Here is a 22,399-nt window from a genome sequence, read left to right on the forward strand (position 1 = left end):
TCTCCATCTCTCTCTCCCCCTCTTTCTCTCTTCCTCTCTCTCTCTTCCTCTCTCTCCCCCCTCTCGCTCTCTTCATCTCTCTCTCCTCTTGTCTCTCTCTTCCTCTCTCTCTCCCTTCCTCTCTCTCTCCTCTCTCTTCCTCTTTCTCTTCCTCTCTCTCTCTCTCTCTCTCCTCTCTCTCTTCCTCTCTCTTTGTCTCTCTCTCTTCCTCCACCCCCTCTCTCTCTATCCTCTCTCTCACTCCTGTCTCTTCCTCTCTCTCTCAATTCCCTTCTCACTCACCTACTCTCTCTCTCTCTTCCTCTCTTCCCCACACAAACACATTTCCAAAATAAAATAATGGAGAGACACAATAAACACGAACATCCCAACACTTATTTAAATACAATTTTTATCAGCCATTCGGAATCAATCAGGGTAATAAAATGTCTGTAAATGATTTAAAATATACAAATTAAAACATCACAGCAAAAACACATGACAAACACAGTTCAGTTCACAGCAACAGTCTGAGAAGAGCTGAGTCTCCCTCAGAGTTCGGCAGAGATTAACGTTCCATATCTAACTTTCTCAATATTCCAGAACTCCCAACTGTAAGATTCCTGGAATCAGAAGTAAAGAGAGAAGAAAATCCTCCAACCAGGATTTCTGGAAAATCTGGGAATGTTGGGAAAGAACCATGTATATATAATGCTCAACAAAAATAAAGGGAACACTTAAACAACACATCCTAGATCTGAATGAAATAAATAATCTTATTAAATACTTTTTTCTTTACATAGTTGAATGTGCTGACAACAAAATCACACAAAAATAATCAATGGGAATCCAATTTATCAACCCATGAAGGTCTGGATTTGGAGTCACACTCAAAATTAAAGTGGAAAACCACACTACAGGCTGATCCAACTTTGATGTAATGTCCTTAAAACAAGTCAAAATGAGGCTCAGTAGTGTGTGTGGCCTCCACGTGCCTGTATGACCTCCCTACAACGCCTGGGCATGCTCCTGATGAGGTGGCGGATGGTCTCCTGAGGGATCTCCTCCCAGACCTGGACTAAAGCAACCGCCAACTCCTGGACAGTCTGTGGTGCAACGTGGCGTTGGTGGATGGAGCGAGACATGAGATCCCAGATGTGCTCAATTGGATTCAGGTCTGGGGAACGGGCGGGCCAGTCCATAGCATCAATGCTTTCCTCTTGCAGGAACTGCTGACACACTCCAGCCACATGAGGTTTAGCATTGTCTTGCATTAGGAGGAACCCAGGGCCAACCGCACCAGCATATGGTCTCACAAGGGGTCTGAGGATCTCATCTCGGTACCTAATGGCAGTCAGGCTACCTCTGGCGAGCACCTGGAGGGCTGTGCGGCCCCCCAAAGAAATGCCACCCCACACCATGACTGACCCACCACCAAACCGGTCATGCTGGAGGATGTTGCAGGCAGCAGAACGTTCTCCACTGCGTCTCCAGACTCTGTCACGTCTGTCACGTGCTCAGTGTGAACCTGCTTTCATCTGTGAAGAGCACAGGGCGCCAGTGGCGAATTTGCCAATCTTGGTGTTCTCTGGCAAATGCCAAACGTCCTGCACGGTGTTGGGCTGTAAGCACAACCCCCACCTGTGGACGTCGGGCCATCTTACCACCCTCATGGAGTCTGTTTCTGACCGTTTGAGCAGACACATGCACATTTGTGGCCTGCTGGAGGTCATTTTGCAGGGCTCTGGCAGTGCTTCTCCTGCTCCTCCTTGCACAATGGCGGAGGTAGCGGTCCTGCTGCTGGGTTGTTGCCCTCCTACGGCCTCCTCCACGTCTCCTGATGTACTGGCCTGTCTCCTGGTAGCGCCTCCATGCTCTGGACACTACGCTGACAGACACAGCAAACCTTCTTGCCACAGCTCGCATTGATGTGCCATCCTGGATGAGCTGCACTACCTGAGCCACTTGTGTGGGTTGTAGACTCCGTCTCATGTTACCACTAGAGTGAAAGCACCGCCAGCATTCAAAAGTGACCAAAACATCGGCCAGGAAGCATAGGAACTGAGAAGTGGTCTGTGGTCACCACCTGCAGAACCACTCCTTTATTGGGGGTGTCTTGCTAATTGCCTATAATTTCCACCTGTTGTCTATTCCATTTGCACAACAGCATGTGAAATTTATTGTCAATCAGTGTTGCTTCCTAAGTGGACAGTTTGATTTCACAGAAGTGTGATTGACTTGGAGTTACATTGTGTTGTTTAAGTGTTCCCTTTATTTTTTTTGAGCAGTGTATATGTCTCTGTAGTATATATAGTCTCTTGCATTTGTTTGTTCATAGACAGTCTATTGGGCCACTTCTAGTGGAGAACAACATGGTGTTGTTATGAAGATCCACGTGCCATCTGAGATTCAGACCGTCAGTCTTCCCAAGGCTGAGTAGATCTCTGGAAGAGTTATTCTGTTCTCTCTTATGACTCTGTCTTCCATCTTGACTTTCTTCATCTGTCCATCTGTTGCTCTGTCCATCCCTGTTTGATTCCAGTCTGTTTATTTCCCTGTCCGTCTGTCCTCCTGTCTGTCATATTGTATGGCTTTAGAGTCCCTGTCATTTATATATGTAATTTGTGTGTGTGTGTGTGAGAGAGAGAGAGAGAGAGAGAGAGAGAGAGAGAGAGAGAGAGAGAGAGAGAGAGAGAGAGAGAGAGAGAGAGAGAGAGAGAGAGAGAGAGTGCGCGTGTGTGTGTGTGTGTGAGTAGTAGCTGATCCTAACCACTGATCTAGGGTCATATGGTTTCCACCCTTTAATGGTTAGGGGTAAGGTCATCTGATCCTTGATCTGTGTTTAAGGCACGGAAGGTTGTTGGCACCTTAATTGGAGCTCATGGTAATGGCTGGAGCGGAATGGGTGGAATGGTATCAAATACTGTACATCAAACAGATGGTTTCCAGGTGTTTGATGCCGTTCCATTTGGTCCGTTCCAGACATTAACCCTCCACTGGGTTAAGGGTTGGGTAATCTGATCCTAGATCTGTGGTTAAAAGCAAACTTTACACGGTGCATCATGTTGACAGGTTCTGGATCAGAAGGCTCCTATCTCAGTCCCCCCAGATCTTTGCAGCTTTTCCCCTGCGCTGACCCGCGGGAGACTCCAGAGGGGCAAAAGGTCTGAAGGTGACTTGTGGAGGAGCAGAGAGAAAGGAGGAGGAAGAGGAGGAAGAGGAGGAAGAGGAGGTTAGGAGGAGTGAGGCTCCAGGAGACTGCTGAGTGAGTCTGTGAGTGGGGGTGGCGGTGAGGGCAGGGGAGGAAGGAGGTGGGAGAGAGGGTACCCTGCGAAGCCCAGACACCAAGGCAGGGGCGAGCATGGACCCCTGTTGGCACTCCAGGGGGGCGAGACGCAGGGTGTCGGCTGAGTGGGGCGGATAACACCCACCCCCAGGCGTGCCAGCTCCCTCCGCCTCGCGGAGAAAGATGGAGAGGTGGGAGACGAGACAGGTGACATCTGGTGATAGGAGGAGATCCACGGCCAGGGAGGAAAAGGGAGGGCGGAGGAGGTGGGGGTCGACTGAAGGAGAAGAGGGGTCCAGTTGGCTGGCGCAATGGGAGAGGTGAGAGACCAGGCGGGCTCCGATAGGGTCCGGGGAGTCCACCCCTCCTTCTAAAGAGCTCAGGTAACGGACCACCTCTCCTACACACTGTCTGAATCCCAGGGTCCTATAGTCCACTGCTAGGGCCCGCGCTTCAAAGTACCCTGAGAGAGAGAGGGAGGAAGGAGAAGGGGGAGAGAGAGGGAGGAAGGAGAGGGGGGAGAGAGAGGGAGGAAGGAGAGGGGAGAGAGAGGGAGGAAGGAGAGGGGGAGAGAGAGGGAGGAAGGAGAGGGGGGAGAGAGAGGAAGGAGAGGGGGGAGAGAGAGGGAGGAAGGAGAGGGGGGAGAGAGGGAGGAAGGAGAGGGGGGGAGAGAGGAAGGAGAGGGGGGGAGAGAGAGGGAGGAAGGAAGAGGGGAGAGAGGGAGGAAGGAGAGGGGAGAGAGAGGGAGGAAGGAGAGGGGGGAGAGAGAGGGAGGAAGGAGAGGGGGAGAGAGGGAGGAAGGAGAGGGGGAGAGAGAGGGAGGAAGGAGAGGGGAGAGAGAGGGAGGAAGGAGCGGGGGAGAGAGAGGGAGGAAGGAGAGGGGAGAGAGGGAGGAAGGGGAGGGGAGAGAGAGGGAGGAAGGGGAGGGGAGAGAGAGAGAGGGAGGAAGGAGAGGGGAGAGAGAGGGAGGAAGGAGAGGGGGGAGAGAGAGGGAGGAAGGAGAGGGGGGAGAGAGGGAGGAAGGGGAGGGGAGAGAGAGAGGGAGGAAGGAGAGAGGGGAGAGGAGGGAGGAAGGGGAGGGGAGAGAGAGGGAGGAAGGAGAGGGGAGAGAGAGGGAGGAAGGAGAGGGGGGAGAGAGAGGGAGGAAGGAGAGGGGGGAGAGAGAGGGAGGAAGGCGAGGGGAGAGAGAGGGAGGAAGGAGAGGGGGGAGAGAGAGGGAGGAAGGAGAGGGGAGAGAGAGGGAGGAAGGAGAGGGGGGGAGAGAGAGGGAGGAAGGAGAGGGGAGAGAGAGGGAGGAAGGAGAGGGGGGAGAGAGAGGGAGGAAGGAGAGGGGAGAGAGAGGGAGGAAGGAGAGGGGGAGAGAGAGGGAGGAAGGAGAGGGGGGGAGAGAGAGGAAGGAAGGAGAGGGGGGAGAGAGAGGGAGGAAACATAGAAGGAAAAGGAGATAAAAGGGAGGAAATTAAGAATCAGTCCATGATAGAATCAGTCCATGATAATGGACTTCTGGAAATATCACACATACATTGATGTTGGATATACAACTTTGATGCAGTACAGAGAGACTGGACGGTCTCACCTTTGGCCCCCATGGCATGCAGCAGCTTAAGGTAGAAAGACTGGACGGTCTCACCTTTGGCCCCCATGGCATGCAGCAGCTTAAGGTAGAAAGACTGGACGCTCTCACCTTTGGCCCCCATGGCATGCAGCAGCTTAAGGTGGTCCACCGTCATCTGCAGAATCTCTGCTTTCTCCAGTTTAGATGAGCCCTGGAGAGAAGAACAACCGGGGAAACCACCTTAATAAGAACAGCTCAGGTGAAAGGTGTGTTATACATTGAACTCACTATAGGGATGGTTTGTAGTTGTAGTTGTGGATGTGATTGTTACCTGTTTCTCCAAGGAGGTGGGCACCAGTCTCCGAAGCTCTGATAGACTGTGGTTGATCCTGTCTCTGCGTCTCTTCTCTATAACCTGAATAAGGAGACCAACACACTGACACACTGAAGCACCACACAGGTTTAGATAGTTAGAACTGATAATAATGAAGTTGGAGAAATGAACAGAGGAGAATGAAGAAGAAAGGGACATGAATTCACCCCTCTTCTCTTCTTCCGGGCCAGAATCTGGGACGTGCCACCTGGGGACATGGACCCAGTGACTGGACTGTAACAGAGACAGAGAGAGACAGAGAGAAATGCACAAACAGAGAGAGAAACAGAGAGAGAGAGAGAGAGAGACAGAGAGAGAGAGAGAGAGAGAGACAGAGAGAGACACACACAGAGAGAGACATACAAAGAGAGAGAGAGAGAGGAGAGAGAGAGAGACAGAGAGCGAGACAGAGAGAGAGACACACACAGAGAGACACACAAAGAGAGAGAGAGACAGAGAGAGAGAGAGAGAGAGACAGAGAGAGGGAGACAGAGAGAGGGAGACAGAGAGAGAGAGAGAGACAGAGAGAGAGAGAGACAGAGAGAGAGGGAGACAGAGAGAGAGAGACACAGAGAGAGAGAGAGAGAGAGACAGAGAGAGAGAGAGAGAGAGAGAGAGACAGAGAGAGAGAGAGACAGAGAGAGAGAGAGAGAGAGAGAGACAGAGGGAGAGAGAGAGAGACAGAGAGAGAGAGGGAGAGAGAGAGAGAGACACAGAGAGATTAGCTTTGATGTCAGTCATATTGTTGTTGTTACTCTCTAATATGATGCAGGGATGCGATGGCACGTCAACTCCTTCAATCTAATTGGTTATTTTGGCTACAGAGAGACACGGGAGCACCACACAGAAAGAGACAGAGAAATACAGAGAGAGAGACACACAGAGAGAGAGACAGAGAGAGAGAGAGAGAGAGAGAGAGAGAGAGAGAGAGAGAGAGAGAGAGAGAGAGAGAGAGAGAGAGAGAGAGACAGACACAGAGAGAGAGAGACACAGAGAGAGACACAGAGAGAGAGAGAGAGAGAGAGAGACAGACTACACAGGATGATGGTGTGCTACCAAAGCCTTTCTACAGAGATCGTTCTACATCCTCAGGGTTTTGGTCTAGCAGTGGCTCTCTCTAACAGCTACTGTGTTGTTCTAAACAGAATGTCTCCATCCCAAATGACACCCTGTTTCCTATTGGCTCTGGTCAAATGGCACCCTGTTCCCTATTGGCTCTGTCAAATGGCACCCTGTTTCCTATTGGCTCTGGTCAAATGGCACCCTGTTCCCTATTGGCTCTGGTCAAATGGCACCCTGTTTCCTATTGGCTCTGGTCAAATGGCACCCTGTTCCCTATTGGCTCTGGTCAACAGTAGTGCTCTCTATAAGGGATATGGTGCCGTATGGGACTCATTCAAGTCAATATGGATCCTGTTTGTCGAACCAGCTCTCGTTTCAGTTCTTAAAAGAGCTTGACAGCTTTGAGGTTAACGGTGTTATCCTTCACTGGAATCAGTCCATCAAAGACTTGTGTTAGTTATATGACATTCTTCTGCCTGACCTCTGGCAGTCTTCCCCTACGTTCTTGTTTAGATGGGTTATGGTGTGTGATATTTGTTCTGTAGAGGGAAGCTACAGTTGTCTTTTTAAATGGGATATAGGAGCATAGAAGAGATAATATCTTGTTTAATGAAAGTTCTGTTTAGAGATAATATCTTGATTAATGAAAGTTCTGTTTAGAGATAATATCTTGATTAATGAAAGTTATTTTAGCAATAGATATTTGTCTCTATTATATTAATTTCCATTCTAAATGATCAAGTGTAGTTTTGTGGTGGACATTCTCAATGTCTATGATAATAATTCACTATTAAGTTGCAATAAAGATTTGATTTTATATGCTGAACAAAAATATGACCGACCGGCTAGATTCGGTCTTATGTAGCAAAATTTTAAATTGTGTTTTTAACATTGGATAAAAGTAGAGACACAGAGCTACACAATGGTATATCATACACTACAGTTGAGGAACAATGGGAAAGTAATTCTACTTTGAAAGTTAACCTCACTTTTGAGAAAATGGACCTCGAATATTTTGGTAAACCTACTGGAGAGCTCTTCTTTGTCTACACCCATTCAGCATCGTCCACACCCTCTTAAGCTTTAGCCCCACCCATCTCATTAAGGATTCACATGCATGGCATCAGCAGCCTGGTGGTCCAAAACAGCCTAACTGGTGTATTTTAACACCAATAAACCCATCCGTTTAAAAATGAATTTAGTTTACGTCGATCTAGCAAACCAGGCAACTAAAAGCAACTTTCTAAACTATGTTTTGGTTTGTTTCTAGCTTGTTAGCTAGCTAACTAACGTTAAGTTAGCTGGCTAGCCAGTTCAAATAATGACATCATATAGCTGACAAAGTCTTAACTTTAGCTAATTTATTTATTACAGAAAAATAAACTCAGAACAAGATCATTATTTACAAGTTAATGGCGAGCTAATTTCAGAAAATAGCTTACGGTTCTGAGTGTGGCAAAATAATAGCAGGGCTATTCTACCGGAGAATTTTAGAACTTGGACACAGTCTCGTTGGGCTAACGTTATATTCACATTACCGTCTCACACTATATCAAATAAAATCTAAGTTTATTTGTCACAGGCACAGGATACAGAAGGTGTAAACGGTACAGTGAGATGGTACATTGCATAGTGGAGTCTTTTGTTTAGCTAGCAATCTAAACAATGAACCATAATCCCAACTCATAATGTTACTACCCTGCATGAATCTGCAGGTAGCTAACCAACTAGGTTTGTTAGCTAGCTAGCTAACAGTAGGCTTTAACTTGAAATGACAACAACTTTCTGACAAAATTTGAAATGTATAATATCTGAAAATGTAGCTAGCTAGACTCTGTTACCCGTATACATGGATGAACGATTCTCCCTCTGTTTCACGGATGCCATGGTTGCCCTTTAGTTTGAAGATGTCATCTAGAGACATTTTTTTTATACAACAGCCTTGTGTGTGTTCTCTTTTCGACTCCCTCTGCATATTTGCAATCAAACGGCAGAATTTTCTCCATCTCCTTAGCTATCATACTCTGCTTCCACCGGGCATTCCACTGATTTCAAAAATTCTGTCCTCCAGAAAGCGGAAATCAATACTTTTGCAGTTATTCTAATATCTTTATAAAAAAAACAGCGTTAGACAGGATTACCAACACATACTGAGTAGCTCATATTATAGACAGAAGTGTGCTATATGGCAGACCAATCCAAACTCATCTCTCTGCATGTCCAGCCCACTCATTATCTCAGCCAATCATGGCTAGCGGGATGGTTCCCTGACTTTTTCCGTAGCTAAACCAACTAGGCTCGTAATATAACATTTTTATTCGTATTTACAGATGGCATACAAGTTCGTTATTAAGGCACAGGACAGTTCACATGTTCCAGAAGACATTTCTGCCCACCCCCAAAAAATGCATTTTGATAATGTGCAGTTGTGAGGCCGGTTGGACGTATTGCCAAATTCTCTAAAACAACGTTGGAGGTGGCTTATGGTAGAGAAATTAACATTCAATTCTCTGCCGACAGCTCTGTTGGACATTCCTGTAGTCAGCATGCAAATCGCACGCTCCCTCAAAACTTGAGACATCTGTAGTATTGTGTTGTTGTGACAAAACTGCACATTATACAGTGGCCTTTTATTGTCCCCCGTACAAGGTGGATCTGTGTAATGATCATGCTGTTTAATCAGCTTGTTGATATGCCACACCTGTCAGGTGGATGGATTATCTTGGAAAAGGAGAAATGCTCACTAACAGGCATGTATTAAAATACGTGCAGACATTTTTGAGAGAAATAAGCTTTTTGTGCAAATGGAACATTTCTGGGATCTTTTATTTTAACTCATGAAACATGAGACCAACACTTTACATGTTGCGTTTATATATTTTTTCTGTATAACTTCAAATTTATGGGAGTAATTTTGGATAATATTTGTCATTTTGTGGTACATTGGAGGGGGGGGGGGGGGGGGGGGGGGTTACAATTTATCCTGTTCCAGATTTGAAATAAATCATTACCATCAAAATGAATTGCTTTTCCATAATAAATTATTTGGATCAGATTTGACTTTGACAATTTGCCTAGCCATTATGTCATTTTATTAAAAAAAGAGTCTCCAAATACTAAATTCTCCAAGTCTGCTTATGGCTAAATTCGTATTGCTAAACTGTCATCAGGATTGGTGTCAATTCCATTTCAATTCCAGTCAATTCAGGAAGTACTCAAAAAATTCCCATTTAAATTCTCTTCAATGCTTTGAAATGAGAAAACACTTGAATTTGATTCAGTTTGGTTCACTTTTATTAATAGACAGGAATTGAAATGACTGTCACACATTCCCCCTTTTCTCTGATAAAACAAAAACAAGAAAATCAAAGACTTGACATAAACGGAGAACCAGAGCAGAGCAGTAACTTTGGGGGAAGTTTAAATGACCATATGTCAACAGTTTGTCAAAACCAAAACACTTTTCACCAAATGACCATATGTCAACAGTTTGTCAAAACCAAAACACTTTTCACCAAATGACCATATGTCAACAGTTTGTCAAAACCAAAACACTTTTCACCAAATGACCATATGTCAACAGTTTGTCAAAACCAAAACACTTTAATAAAATGACCATATGTCAACAGTTTGTCGAAACCAAAACCCTTTTCACCAAATGAAAGCGCTTAAATAGCTCCAGTTCAAGACTGCAGTTCAAACAAAATGTGTTAAAGTATCAAAAACGTTAACCGACTTGCTTGACTGTTCCCACTGCATTGCACCAAGTTAGGCGTGAATATCAATAATGTGTGTTGGACGGATCCTGCCTGTCATAGTGAGATGTATGTCTTGTTTATTAAGATGTGCTGTTGATGTCAGAAGTTCACATGCACTTAGGTTGGAGTCATTAAAACTCGTTTTTCAACCACTCCACAAATTTCTTGTTAACAAACTATAGTTTTTCGCAAGTCGGTTGTAATGTAAAGTAATGTTTCCAACAATTGTTTACAGACGGATTATTTCACTTATAATTCACTGTATCACAATTCCAGTGGGTCAGAAGTTTACATACACTAAAGTTGACTGTGCCTTTAAACAGCTTGGAAAATTCCAGCAAATGATGTCATGGCTTTAGAAGCTTCTGATAGGCTAATTGACATAATTTGAGTCAATTGGAGGTGTACCTGTAGATGTATTTCAAGGCCTACCTTCAACCTCAGTGCCTCTTTGCTTGACATCATGGGAAAATCCCCAAAAATCAGCCAAGACCTCAGAAAAAAATATTGTAGACCTCCACAAGTCTGGTTCATCCTTCGGAGCAATTTCCCAACTCCTGAAGGTGCCACGTTCATCTGTATCTACAATAGTACACAAGTATAAACACCATGGGACCACGCAGCCGTCATACCGCTCAGGAAGGAGACGCGTTCTGTCTCCTAGAGATGAACATACTTTGGTGTGAAAAGTGCAAATCAATCCCAGAACAACAGCAAAGGACCTTGTGAAGATGCTGGAGGAAACAGGTACAAAAGTATCTATATCCACAGGTAAACGAGTCCTATATCGACATAACCTGAAAGGCCGCTCAGCAAGTAAGAAGCCACTGCTGCAAAACCGCCATAAAAAAGCCAGACTACGGTTTGCAACTGCACATGGGGACAAAGATCATACTTTTTGGAGAAATGTCCTCTGGTCTGATGAAACAAAAATAGAACTGTTTGGCCATAATGACCATCGTTATGTTTGGAGGAAAAAGGGGGATGCTTGCAAGCCGGGTGCTTTGCTGCAGGAGGGACTGGTGTACTTCACAAAATAGATGGCATCATGAGGTAGGAAAATTATGTGGATATATTGAAACAACATCTCAAGACATCAGTCAGGAAGTTAAAGCTTGGTCGCAAATGGGTCTTCCAAATGGACAATGACCCCAAGCACTTCCAAAGTTGTGGCAAAAGGGCTTAAGGACAACAAAGTCAAGGTATTGGAGTGGCCATCACAAAGTACTGACCTCAAACCTATAGAACATTTGTGGGCAGAACTGAAAAAGTGTGTGCGAGCAAGGAGGCCTACAAACCTGACTCAGTTACACCAGCTCTGTCAGGAGGAATGGGCCGAAATTCACCCAACTTATTCTGGGGTGCTTGTGGAAGGCTACCTAAAACGTTTGACCCAAGTTAAACAATTTCAAGGCAATGCTACCAAATACTAACTGAGTGTATGAATACTTCTGACCCACTGGGAATGTAATGAAATAAATACAAACTGAAATAAATCATTCTCTCTACTATTATTCTGACAATTCACATTCTTAAAATAAAGTGGTGATCCTAACTGACCTAAGACAGGGAATTTTTACTTGGCTTAAATGTCAGGAATTGTGAAAAACTGAGTTTAAATGTATTTGGCTAAGGTGTATGTAAACTTCAGACTATAACTGTATTTGTGATTTTAAATGAACCCAACATCTCTGTTATTCTGAGTCTAAGATTAATCCCTCTCACTGACCTCTATATTTCTGATATGTTTCTATCGAATACAATGTAAATAGATTAGATGATGAATAATTTACTATGGACTTTCTATTCCATTCTATTCTATTCTATTCCTCTATATTCCATTCTATACTGCTCAAAAAAATAAAGGGAACACTTAAACAACACAATGTAACTCCAAGTCAATCACACTTCTGTGAAATCAAACTGTCCACTTAGGAAGCAACACTGATTGACAATAAATTTCACATGCTGTTGTGCAAATGGAATAGACAACAGGTGGAAATTATAGGCAATAAGCAAGACACCCCCAATAAAGAAGTGGTTCTGCAGGTGGAGACCACAGACCACTTCTCAGTTCCTATGCTTCCTGGCTGATGTTTTGGTCACTTTTGAATGCTGGCGGTGCTTTCACTCTAGTGGATGGCTGCAAACTTTCTACTTTTAAACTCGGACAAAACAGAGATGCTTGTTCTAGGTCCCAAGAAACAAAGATATCTTCTGTTGAATCTGACAATTAATCTGGATGGTTTAACAGTCATCTCAAATAAAACTGTGAAGGACCTCGGCGTTACTCTGGACCCTGATCTCTCTTTTGAAGAACATATCAAGACTGTTTCAAGGACAGCTTTTTTCCATCTACGTAACATTGCAAAAATCAGAAACTTTCTGTCCAAAAATGACGCAGAAAAATTAATCCATGCTTTTGTTACTTCTAGGCTGGACTACTGCAATGCTCTACTTTCCGGCTACCCGGATAAAGCACTAAACAAACTTCAGTTAGTGCTAAATACGGCTGCTAGAATCCTGACTAGAACCAAAAAATCTGATCATATTACTCCAGTGCTAGCCTCCCTACACTGGCTTCCTGTTAAGGCAAGGGCTGATTTCAAGGTTTTACTGCTAACCTACAAAGCATTACATGGGCTTGCTCCTACCTATCTTTCCGATTTGGTCCTGCCGTACATATCTACACGTACGCTATGGTCACAAGACGCAGGCCTCCTAATTGTCCCTAGAATTTCTAAGCAAACGGCTGGAGGTAGGGCTTCCTCCTATAGAGCTCCATTTTTATGGAATGGTCTGCCTACCCATGTGAGAGACGCACACTCAGTCTCAACCTTTAAGTCTTTACTGAAGACTTATCTCTTCAGTAGGTCCTATGATTAAGTATAGTCTGGCCCAGGAGTGTGAAGGTGAACGGAAAGGCTGGAGCAACGAACCGCCCTTGCTGTCTCTGCCTTGCCGGTTCCCCTCTCTCCACTGGGATTCTCTGCCTCTAACCCTATTACAGGGGCTGAGTCACTGGCTTACTGGTGTTCTTCCATGCCGTCCATGGGAGGGGTGCGTCACTTGAGTGGGCTGAGTCACTGACGTGGTCTTCCTGTCTGGGTTGGCGCCCCCTCCCCCCCTTGGGTTGTGCCGTGGTGGAGATCTTTGTGGGCTATACTCGGCCTTGTCTTAGGACGGTAAGTTGGTGGTTGGAGACATCCCTCTAGTGGTGTGGGGGCTGTGCTTTGGCAAAGTGGGTGGGGTTATATCCTGCCTGTTTGGCCCTGTCCGGGGGTTTCATCGGATGGGGCCACAGTGTCTCCTGACCCCTCCTGTCTCAGCCTCCAGTATTTATGCTGCAGTAGTTTATGTGTCGGGGGGCTAGGGTCAGTCTGTTACATCTGGAGTATTTCTCTTGTCTTATCCGGTGTCCTGTGTGAATTTAAATATGCTCTCTCTAATTCTCTCTTTCTCTCTTTCTTTCTTTCTCTCTGAGGACCTGAGCCCTAGGACCATGCCTCAGGACTACCTGGCATGATGACTCCTTGCTGTCCCCAGTCCACCTGGCCGTGCTGCTGCTCCAGTTTCAACTGTTCTGCCTGCGGCTATGGAACCCTGACCTGTTCACCGGACGTGCTTGTTGCACCCTCGACAACTACTATGATTATTATTATTTGACCATGCTGGTCATTTATGAACATTTTAACATCTTGACCATGTTCTGTTATAATATCCACCCGGCACAGCCAGAAGAGGACTGGCCACCCCTCATAGCCTGGTTCCTCTCTAGGTTTCTTCCTAGATTTTTGGCCTTTCTAGGGAGTTTTTCCTAGGGAGTTTTTCCTAGCCACAGTGCTTCTTTCACATGCATTGCTTGCTGTTTGGGGTTTTAGGCTGGGTTTCTCTACAGCACTTTGAGATATCAGCTGATGTACGAAGGGCTATATAAATACATTTGATTTGATTTGATTTGTAGCATGAGACGGAGTCTACAACCCACACAAGTGGCTCAGGTAGTGCAGCTCATCCAGGATGGCACATCAATGCGAGCTGTGGCAAGAAGGTTTGCTGTGTCAGTCAGCGTAGTGTCCAGAGCATGGAGGCGCTACCAGGAGACAGGCCAGTACATCAGGAGACGTGGAGGAGGCCGTAGGAGGGCAACAACCCAGCAGCAGGACCGCTACCTCCGCCTTTGTGCAAGGAGGAGCAGGAGGAGCACTGCCAGAGCCCTGCAAAATAACCTCCAGCAGGCCACAAATGTGCATGTGTCTGCTCAAACGGTCAGAAACAGACTCCATGAGGGTGGTATGAGGGCCCGACGTCCACAGGTGGGGGTTGTGCTTACAGCCCAACACCGTGCAGGACATTTGGCATTTGCCAGAGAACACCAAGATTGGCAAATTTGCCACTGGCGCCCTGTGCTCTTCACAGATGAAAGCAGGTTCATACTGAGCTCACGTGACAGACGTGACAGAGTCTGGAGACGCCGTGTAGAACGTTCTGCTGCCTGCAACATCCTCCAGCATGACCGGTTTGGCGGTGGGTCAGTCATGGTGTGGGGTGGCATTTCTTTGGGGGGGCCGCACAGCCCTCCAGGTGCTCGCCAGAGGTAGCCTGACTGCCATTAGGTACCGAGATGAGATCCTCAGACCCCTTGTGAGACCATATGCTGGTGCGGTTGGCCCTGGGTTCCTCCTAATGCAAGACAATGCTAGACCTCATGTGGCTGGAGTGTGTCAGCAGTTCCTGCAAGTGGAAGGCATTGATGCTATGGACTGGCCCGCCCGTTCCCCAGACCTGAATCCAATTGAGCACATCTGGGACATCATGTCTCGCTCCATCCACCAACGCCACGTTGCACCACAGACTGTCCAGGAGTTGGTGGATGCTTTAGTCCAGGTCTGGGAGGAGATCCCTCAGGAGACCATCCGCCACCTCATCAGGAGCATGCCCAGGCATTGTAGGGAGGTCATACAGGCACGTGGAGGCCACACACACTACTGAGCCTCATTTTGACTTGTATTAAGGACATTACATCAAAGTTGGATCAGCCTGTAGTGTGGTTTTCCACTTTAATTTTGAGTGTGACTCCAAATCCAGACCTCCATGGGTTGATAAACTGGATTTCCATTGATTATTTTTGTGTGATTTTGTTGTCAGCACATTCAACTATGTAAAGAAAAAAGTATTTAATAAGATTATTTCTTTCATTCAGATCTAGGATGTGTTGTTTAAGTGTTCCCTTTATTTTTTTGAGCAGTGTATTTTATTCCATTCTATTTCATTCTATTCCATTCTTTTCCATTCTATTCTATTCCATTCTATTCTCTTCTATTATATTCTATTCCATTATATCCTATTTTATTCCCTTCTATTTTATTCTATTCCATTCTATCCTATTCTATTCTATTCCTTTCTATTCTATTTTATTCCGTTCTATTTTATTCTATTCCATTCTATTTTATTCCATTCTATTCTATTCTATGCCTTTCTATTCCATTCTATTCTATTCCATTCTATTTTATTCCATTCTATTCTATTCTATGCCTTTCTATTCCATTCTATTTTATTCCATTCTATTCTATTCTATGCCTTTCTATTCCATTCTATTTTATTCCATTCTATTCTATTCTATGCCTTTCTATTCCATTCTATCCTATTCTATTCTATTCCTTTCTTTTCCATTCTATTTTATTACATTGTATTCTATTCTATTCCTTTCTATTCCATTCTATTTTATTCCGTTCTATTCTATTCTATTCTATTCTATGCCTTTCTATTCCATTCTATCCTATTCTATTCTATTCTATTCCTTTCTTTTCCATTCTATTTTATTCCATTGTATTCTATTCTATTCCTTTCTATTCCATTCTATTTTATTCCATTGTATTCTATTCCTTTCTATTCTATTCCATTCTATTCTATTCCTTTCTATTCCATTCCTTTCTATTCCATTCTATTCCATTCTATTCCTTTCTATTCCATTCTATTTTATTCCGTTCTATTCTATTCTATTCCTTTCTATTCCATTCTATTCTATTCCTTTTTATTCCATTCTATTTTATTCCATTCTATTCCATTCTATTCCTTTCTATTCCATTGTATTTTATTCCATTGTATTTTATTCGATTCCATTCTATCCTAGTCTAATTGATGCTGTATTACATTAGAAAGGAGGAGAGATATGTGATTGGTCAGCAATCTGGTGTGAGAGGTCAAGCCCATGTAAGGTCACATATGATTTGGCAGAATTCACCTATCTCAAATCAGGGGGATTGACCAATAGCGTTTTAACTCTGGGGGTTGTAAGGGAAGACACAACATTACTAAACAATAGTGTCAGATATGGGGTTGCAAAGCTAATAGTAAAATTACCAGAATCTTCAGTAATTTTGGTAATTAACAGAAAATATATTGCAATCGATTGTAACTTTGGTAATTTAAACATTAATAACTTTAAAAAAATGTATTCATATATAGTGTTAGTTTACTTGATCTGTGTCTGTATTGGTTTCTAGTAGATAGACCACAAGGTTCAAGAGAAAATGGCCTGATTAATTAAACATCTAATCAACGACGACATTGTTTTCTATTAACTCTGCAATTCTTCAAACTATTGACTTTTTTTTTTCACAACTGTCACCAGTTTGATGCCAAACAAATACATACATTTGACAACAAATACATATTGACGTAGTAAAAGGTTTGTAAAATATATATAAAGGATATTTCATGCTAAAACTCTCATATTAAACACCAAGTTGATGGTTTACTGTTTTACAGCTTTGTCATTCAAGTGTTTTTATTGTTTTTTAATCGTCTTGTTAAATTATTTCATACATTTGAATTTATTTTATTTAAATGTTTTTCATTTATTTCGACCTTTATTTAACCAGGTAGGCTAGTTGAGAATAAGTTCTCATTTACAACTGCGACCTGAACAAGATAAAGCAAAGCAATTCGACACAAACAACAACACAGAGTTACACATGGAATAAACAAAACATACAGTCAATAATACAGTAGAAAAAGTCTATGTACAGTGTGTGCATATTTAAACAATTAGTTTATATATTTTCCATGTGATAAGCCAGAGATGATTAGACACCTGTGATAATCTGAAGTCTCAAAAAGGCTACTAGATGTCTTGTGATAGATTACATCCTATCCTTGAAAGATAACCGAAATTAGAGTTTAGAAAGTTTACAGTAATATACCATCCCTTTGCAACCCTAGTCAGATACACAGTAAAATTATATCTGAACCATTGGGACCCTGTTGAATGAGCATCAGGTACGACTGAGCTACATCCTATCAATCTCAGGTCTGATTGGTCAGAATCCTACAAGCTCAGGTGTGATTGGTCAGAATATTTTCAGGTGTACATGTAACTCTACGTACTAAGTTATTATTGGTCAACATCCTACAATCTCAGGTGTGATTTGTCAGAATAATTCAGGTATAAGTAAAATTGATCGACATCCTACAAGCTCAGGTGTGATTGGTCAGAATCCTACAAGCTCAGGTGTGATTGGTCAGAATCCTACAAGCTCAGGTGTGATTGGTGAATAGGTCTGTTCTTACCAGAAGCAGTCTTCCTGTCCCACATCGATCAGCTCGTCCATGTCATCAGAGTCTGGAGAACTATAGTCATTATGAGGTCTCTTCATCTCTCCTCCTCTTCCTCACTGGATGGACAGAAAGATAGATGGATGGATGGTTGGATGGATGGAGGGAGGGATGAAAGGAGAAGCGTGTGGAGGATCACACCTTCTGTTCTGCTGACGCAGTAGAGAATGTGTACCCTGTGGAGTCAATGTCCATGCGCTGTTCCTCTCTCTCTCTCTCTCTCTCTCTTTCTAGACCTCTTTGAACAGTAGTATTTCCCCTTCCGTCTTCGTGTCGTCTGGGAATGTGAAGTTCTCTGTTATTTGTCAATTAACGTGTTATTTTTCCTTTATCTCTCTTCCCTCTGTTCCTCTGTCCCTCTGTTCCTCTGTTACTCTGTCCCTCTGTTCCTCTGTTCCTCTGTTCCTCTGTCCCTCTGTTCCTCTGTTACTCTGTCCCTCTGTTCCTCTGTTACTCTGTTCCTCTGTCCCTCTGTTCCTCTGTCCCTCTGTTCCTCTGTTACTCTGTTCCTCTGTCCCTCTGTCCCTCTGTCCTTCTGTTACTCTGTTCCTCTGTTCCTCTGAGTTATCTTCTATGATTGGCACATCCTCCAAGGGTCTATAGCTGCTAGATGTATCAACCAATCAACTGCTTAACCCTTTCCTTTACCCAATCACTGGCATCCAACCACACTCCTTCAACTCTCTGTGTGTGTGTCTCTCTCTCTCTCTCTCTCTGTCCCTCCCTCCCTCCCGCCCCCTCTCTCACTCCCTCCCTTCCTTTCAACTATCCGTCCCCACTTCCTTTCCACCAACCCCTCATCACCCCTTTCCTCCCCCCTCTGTCACTATTTCAATTAGCATTCTCTCTCTCTCCTCCGACTACCACTCTCTCTTTCTCTCCCGTCTGTCTCCCACTCTCTCCCCCTGCCTCCTCGTCTCTTTCTCTCTCTCTGTTCCTTTAATCTCTCTCTCCTGAAAGAATGACATGAAAGAGAGAGAGAGAGAGAGAGAGAGACAGAGAGAGAATGAAGGTCTGTGTCCAGTCATAGACCAGCCTGAAGCCTTTTGATGTGTGAGTGAGAACCTGCATCCCTGTGTGTGTGTGTGTGTGTGTGTGTGTGTGTGTGTGTGTGTGTGTGTGTGTGTGTGTGTGTGTGTGTGTGTGTGTGTGTGTGTGTGTGTGTGTGTGTGTGTGTGTGTGTGTGTGTGTGTGTGTGTGTGTGTGTATGTGCGAGTGTGAGATGACTCAAGTATGCAAGCTGAGCTGTATGTGTGCTTTTGTGTGTTTCTGTGTGATGTGTGTGTGTGTGTGTGTGTGTGTGTGTGTGTGTGTGTGTGTGTGTGTGTGTGTGATGTGTGTGTGTGTGTGTGTGTGTATGTGTGTGTGTGTGTGTGTGATGTGTGTGTGTGTGTGTGTGTGTGTGTGTGTGTGTGTGTGTGTGTCCATTATTTGTCACATGCTTCGTAAACAGCACGTGTAGACTAACAGTGAAATGGGGGAAGACGCGCTGGCGTGTGTGTGCATACATGCGTGTAGAGTGTGTGACATCTGACAGGAGACAGTGTACATATGTGTCTGTCTCAGTGTAGAGCGTTGTGACATTAGTATGTGATCTGAGAGCAGGGACAGATCCACTTGCTGAGCAGTCAGCCTGTCTGCGAGTCTGTGTGTGAGGAGAGGAGAAGAGACGAGAGGACGGTCCCGTGTGGCTCAGTTGGTAGAGCATGGTGTTTGCAACACCAGGGTTGTGGGTTCGATTCCCATGGGGAAAATGTATGAAATGTATGCATTCACTACTGTAAGTCGCTCTTGATAAGAGTGTCTGCTAAAATGACTAAAATGTTTTTAAAAAATGAGAGGAGAGGAGAATAAAAGAGAAGAGAAGAAATCAGCTGGGCTAGACAATCTGGACCCTCTCTTTCTAAACCTATCCGCTGCCATTGTTGCAACCCCTATTACCAGTCTGTTCAACCTCTCTTTCATTTCGTCTGAGATTCCTAAAGATTGGAAAGCTGCCGCAGTTATCCCCCTCTTCAAAGGGGGTGACACTCTAGACCCAAACTGTTACAGACCTATATCCATCCATCCTGCCCTGCCTTTCTAAAGTCTTTGAAAGCCAAGTTAATAAACAGATCACTGACCATTTCGAATCCCACCGTACCTTCTCCGCTGTGCAATCCGGTTTCCGAGCTGGTCACGGGTGCACCTCAGCCACGCTCAAGGTACTAAACGATATCATAACCGCCATCGATAAAAGACAATACTGTGCAGCCGTCTTCATCGACCTGGCCAAGGCTTTCGACTCTGTCAATCACCGTATTCTTATTGGCAGACTCAATAGCCTTGGTTTCTCAAATGACTGCCTCGCCTGGTTCACCAACTACTTCTCATATAGAGTTCAGTGTGTAAAATCAGAGGGCCTGTTGTCCGGACCTCTGGCAGTCTCTATGGGGGTGCCACAGGGTTCAATTCTCGGGCCGACTCTTTTCTCTGTATAAATCAACGATGTCGCTCTTGCTGCGGGTGATTCCCTGATCCACCGCTACGCAGACGACACCATTCTGTATACATCTGGCCCTTCTTTGGATACTGTGTTAACTCACCTCCAGACGAGCTTCAGTGCCATACAACTCTCCTTCTGTGGCCTCCAACTGCTCTTAAACGCTAGCAAAACCAAATGCATGCTTTTCAACTGTTCGCTGCCCACACGCCCGACAAGCATCACTATTCTGGACGGTTTTGACCTAGAATATGTGGACAACTACAAATACCTAGGTGTCTGGCTAGACTGTAAACTCCCCTTCCAGACTCACATCAAACATCTCCAATCCAAAATCAAATCTAGAATCGGCTTCCTATTTCGCAACAACGCCTCCTTCACTCACGCCGCCAAACATACCCTCGTAAAACTGACCATCCTACCGATCCTCGACTTCGGCGATGTCATCTACAAAATAGCTTCCAATACTCTACTCAGCAAACTGAATGCAGTCTATCACAGTGCCATCCGTTTTGTCACCAAAGCCCCATATACTACCCACCACTGCGACCTGTATGCTCTCGTTGGCTGGCCCTCGCTACATATTCGTCGCCAAACCCACTGGCTCCAGGTCCTCTATAAGTCTTTGCTAGGTAAAGCTCCGCCGTATCGCAGCTCACTGGTGACCATAGCAACACCCACCTCTAGCACGCGCTCCAGCTGGTATATCTCTCTGGTCACCCCCAACATCAACACCTACTTTGGTCGCCTTTCCTTCCAATTCTCTGCTGCCAATGACTGGAACGAATTACAAAAATCGCTGAAGCTGGACACTTACATTTCCCTCACTAACTTTAAGCATCAGCTATCTGAGCAGCTAACCGATCGCTGCAGCTGTACATAGTCCATCTGTAAATAGCCCACCCGACTACCTCATCCCCATATTGTTTTTATTACTTTGCTGCTCTTTTGCACACCAGTATCACTACTTACACACCATCATCTGCTCATCATCATCTGCACATCTATCACTCCAGTGTTAATCTGCTAAATTGTAATTACTTTGCTACTATGGCCTATTTATTGCCATATCTCCTCATGCCATTTGCACACACTGTATATAGACTTTATTTTTTATATATTGTATTATTGACTGTACGCTTGTTTATTCCATGTAACTCTGTGTTGTTGTTTCTATCGCACGGCTTTGCTTTATCTTGTTCAGGTCGCAGTTGTAAATGAGAACTGGCCTACCTGGTTAAATAAAGGTGAAATAAAAAAAAATTATAAAAGAGAGGAGCGGAGAGGAGACAGAGGAGGGTAGAGAAGAGAGGAGAGGAGAGGAGAGGAGAGGAGAGGAGAGGAGAGGAGAGGAGAGGAGAGGAGAGGAGAGGAGAGGAGAGGAGAGGAGAGGAGAGGAGAGGAGAGGAGAGGAGAGGAGAGGAGAGGAGAGGGGCAGTGCAGGTCAAGAGATGAATAAACTAGTGAGTGTCTGGGTAAGATAGTGAGATAGTAGTGTCTATAGCATTCCTCATAAAGATCGTTGAGAGAATACTAAGAGTGTACATAGCAGTCATCAAGGCAAAGGGTGGCTACTTTCAAGAATCTCAAATGTAAAATATATTTCAAGTTGTTCAACTTTCTTTTGTTTACTACATGATTTCATGTGTTATTTTATAGTTTTGATGTCTTCACTATTATTCTACAATGTAGAAAATAAAAATATATATTTTTTAAAACCTTGAATGAGTAGGTGTGTCCAAACTTTTGACTGGTACTGTATGCAGACGCAGGCAGGCTGGAAGGCAGGCAGAAAGGCAGAAAGGCAGGCAGGTAGGCAGAAAGGCAGGCAGGCAGGAAGGCAGGCAGGCAGAAAGGCAGGTAGGCAGAAAGGCAGGAAGGCAGGCAGGAAGGCAGAAAGGCTGGAAGGCAGGAAGGCAGAAAGGCAGGCAGGCAGGAAGGCAGAAAGGCTGGAAGGCTGGCAGGAAGAAAGGAAGGAAGGCAGGCAGGCAGGCAGGCAGGCAGGCAGGCAGGCAGGCAGGCAGGAAGGAAGGAAGGAAGGAAGGAAGGAAGGAAGGAAGGAAGGAAGGAAGGAAGGAAGGCAGGCAGGCAGGCAGGCAGGCAGGCAGGCAGGCAGGCAGGCAGGCAGGCAGGCAGGCAGGCAGGCAGGAAGGAAGGAAGGAAGGCTGGCAGGAAGAAAGGAAGGAAGGCAGGAAGGAAAGAAGGAAGGAAGGCAGGAAGGCAGGAAGGAAGGAAGGAAGAAAGGAAGAAAGGAAGGAAGGAAGGAAGAAAGGAAGGAAGGAAGGAA

General features: G+C 44.8%; 1 pseudogene across 1 annotated transcript; it reads right to left on the bottom strand.

The window, feature by feature from the left end:
• Positions 1–356: 356 nt before the first annotated feature.
• Positions 357–18,325, bottom strand: LOC106570734 (hairy/enhancer-of-split related with YRPW motif-like protein; annotated as a pseudogene). The gene is made up of 5 exons (XR_014380470.1): positions 17,586–18,325; positions 5,361–5,427; positions 5,152–5,235; positions 4,950–5,031; positions 357–3,728 (listed from the first exon to the last, which is right to left on the bottom strand). The product of XR_014380470.1 is annotated as a hairy/enhancer-of-split related with YRPW motif-like protein (transcript).
• Positions 18,326–22,399: the final 4,074 nt, after the last annotated feature.

The sequence above is a fragment of the Salmo salar genome, chromosome 14 (assembly GCF_965601325.2).
Source record: "Salmo salar chromosome 14, fSalSal1, whole genome shotgun sequence".
Lineage (NCBI taxonomy): Eukaryota > Metazoa > Chordata > Actinopteri > Salmoniformes > Salmonidae > Salmo > Salmo salar.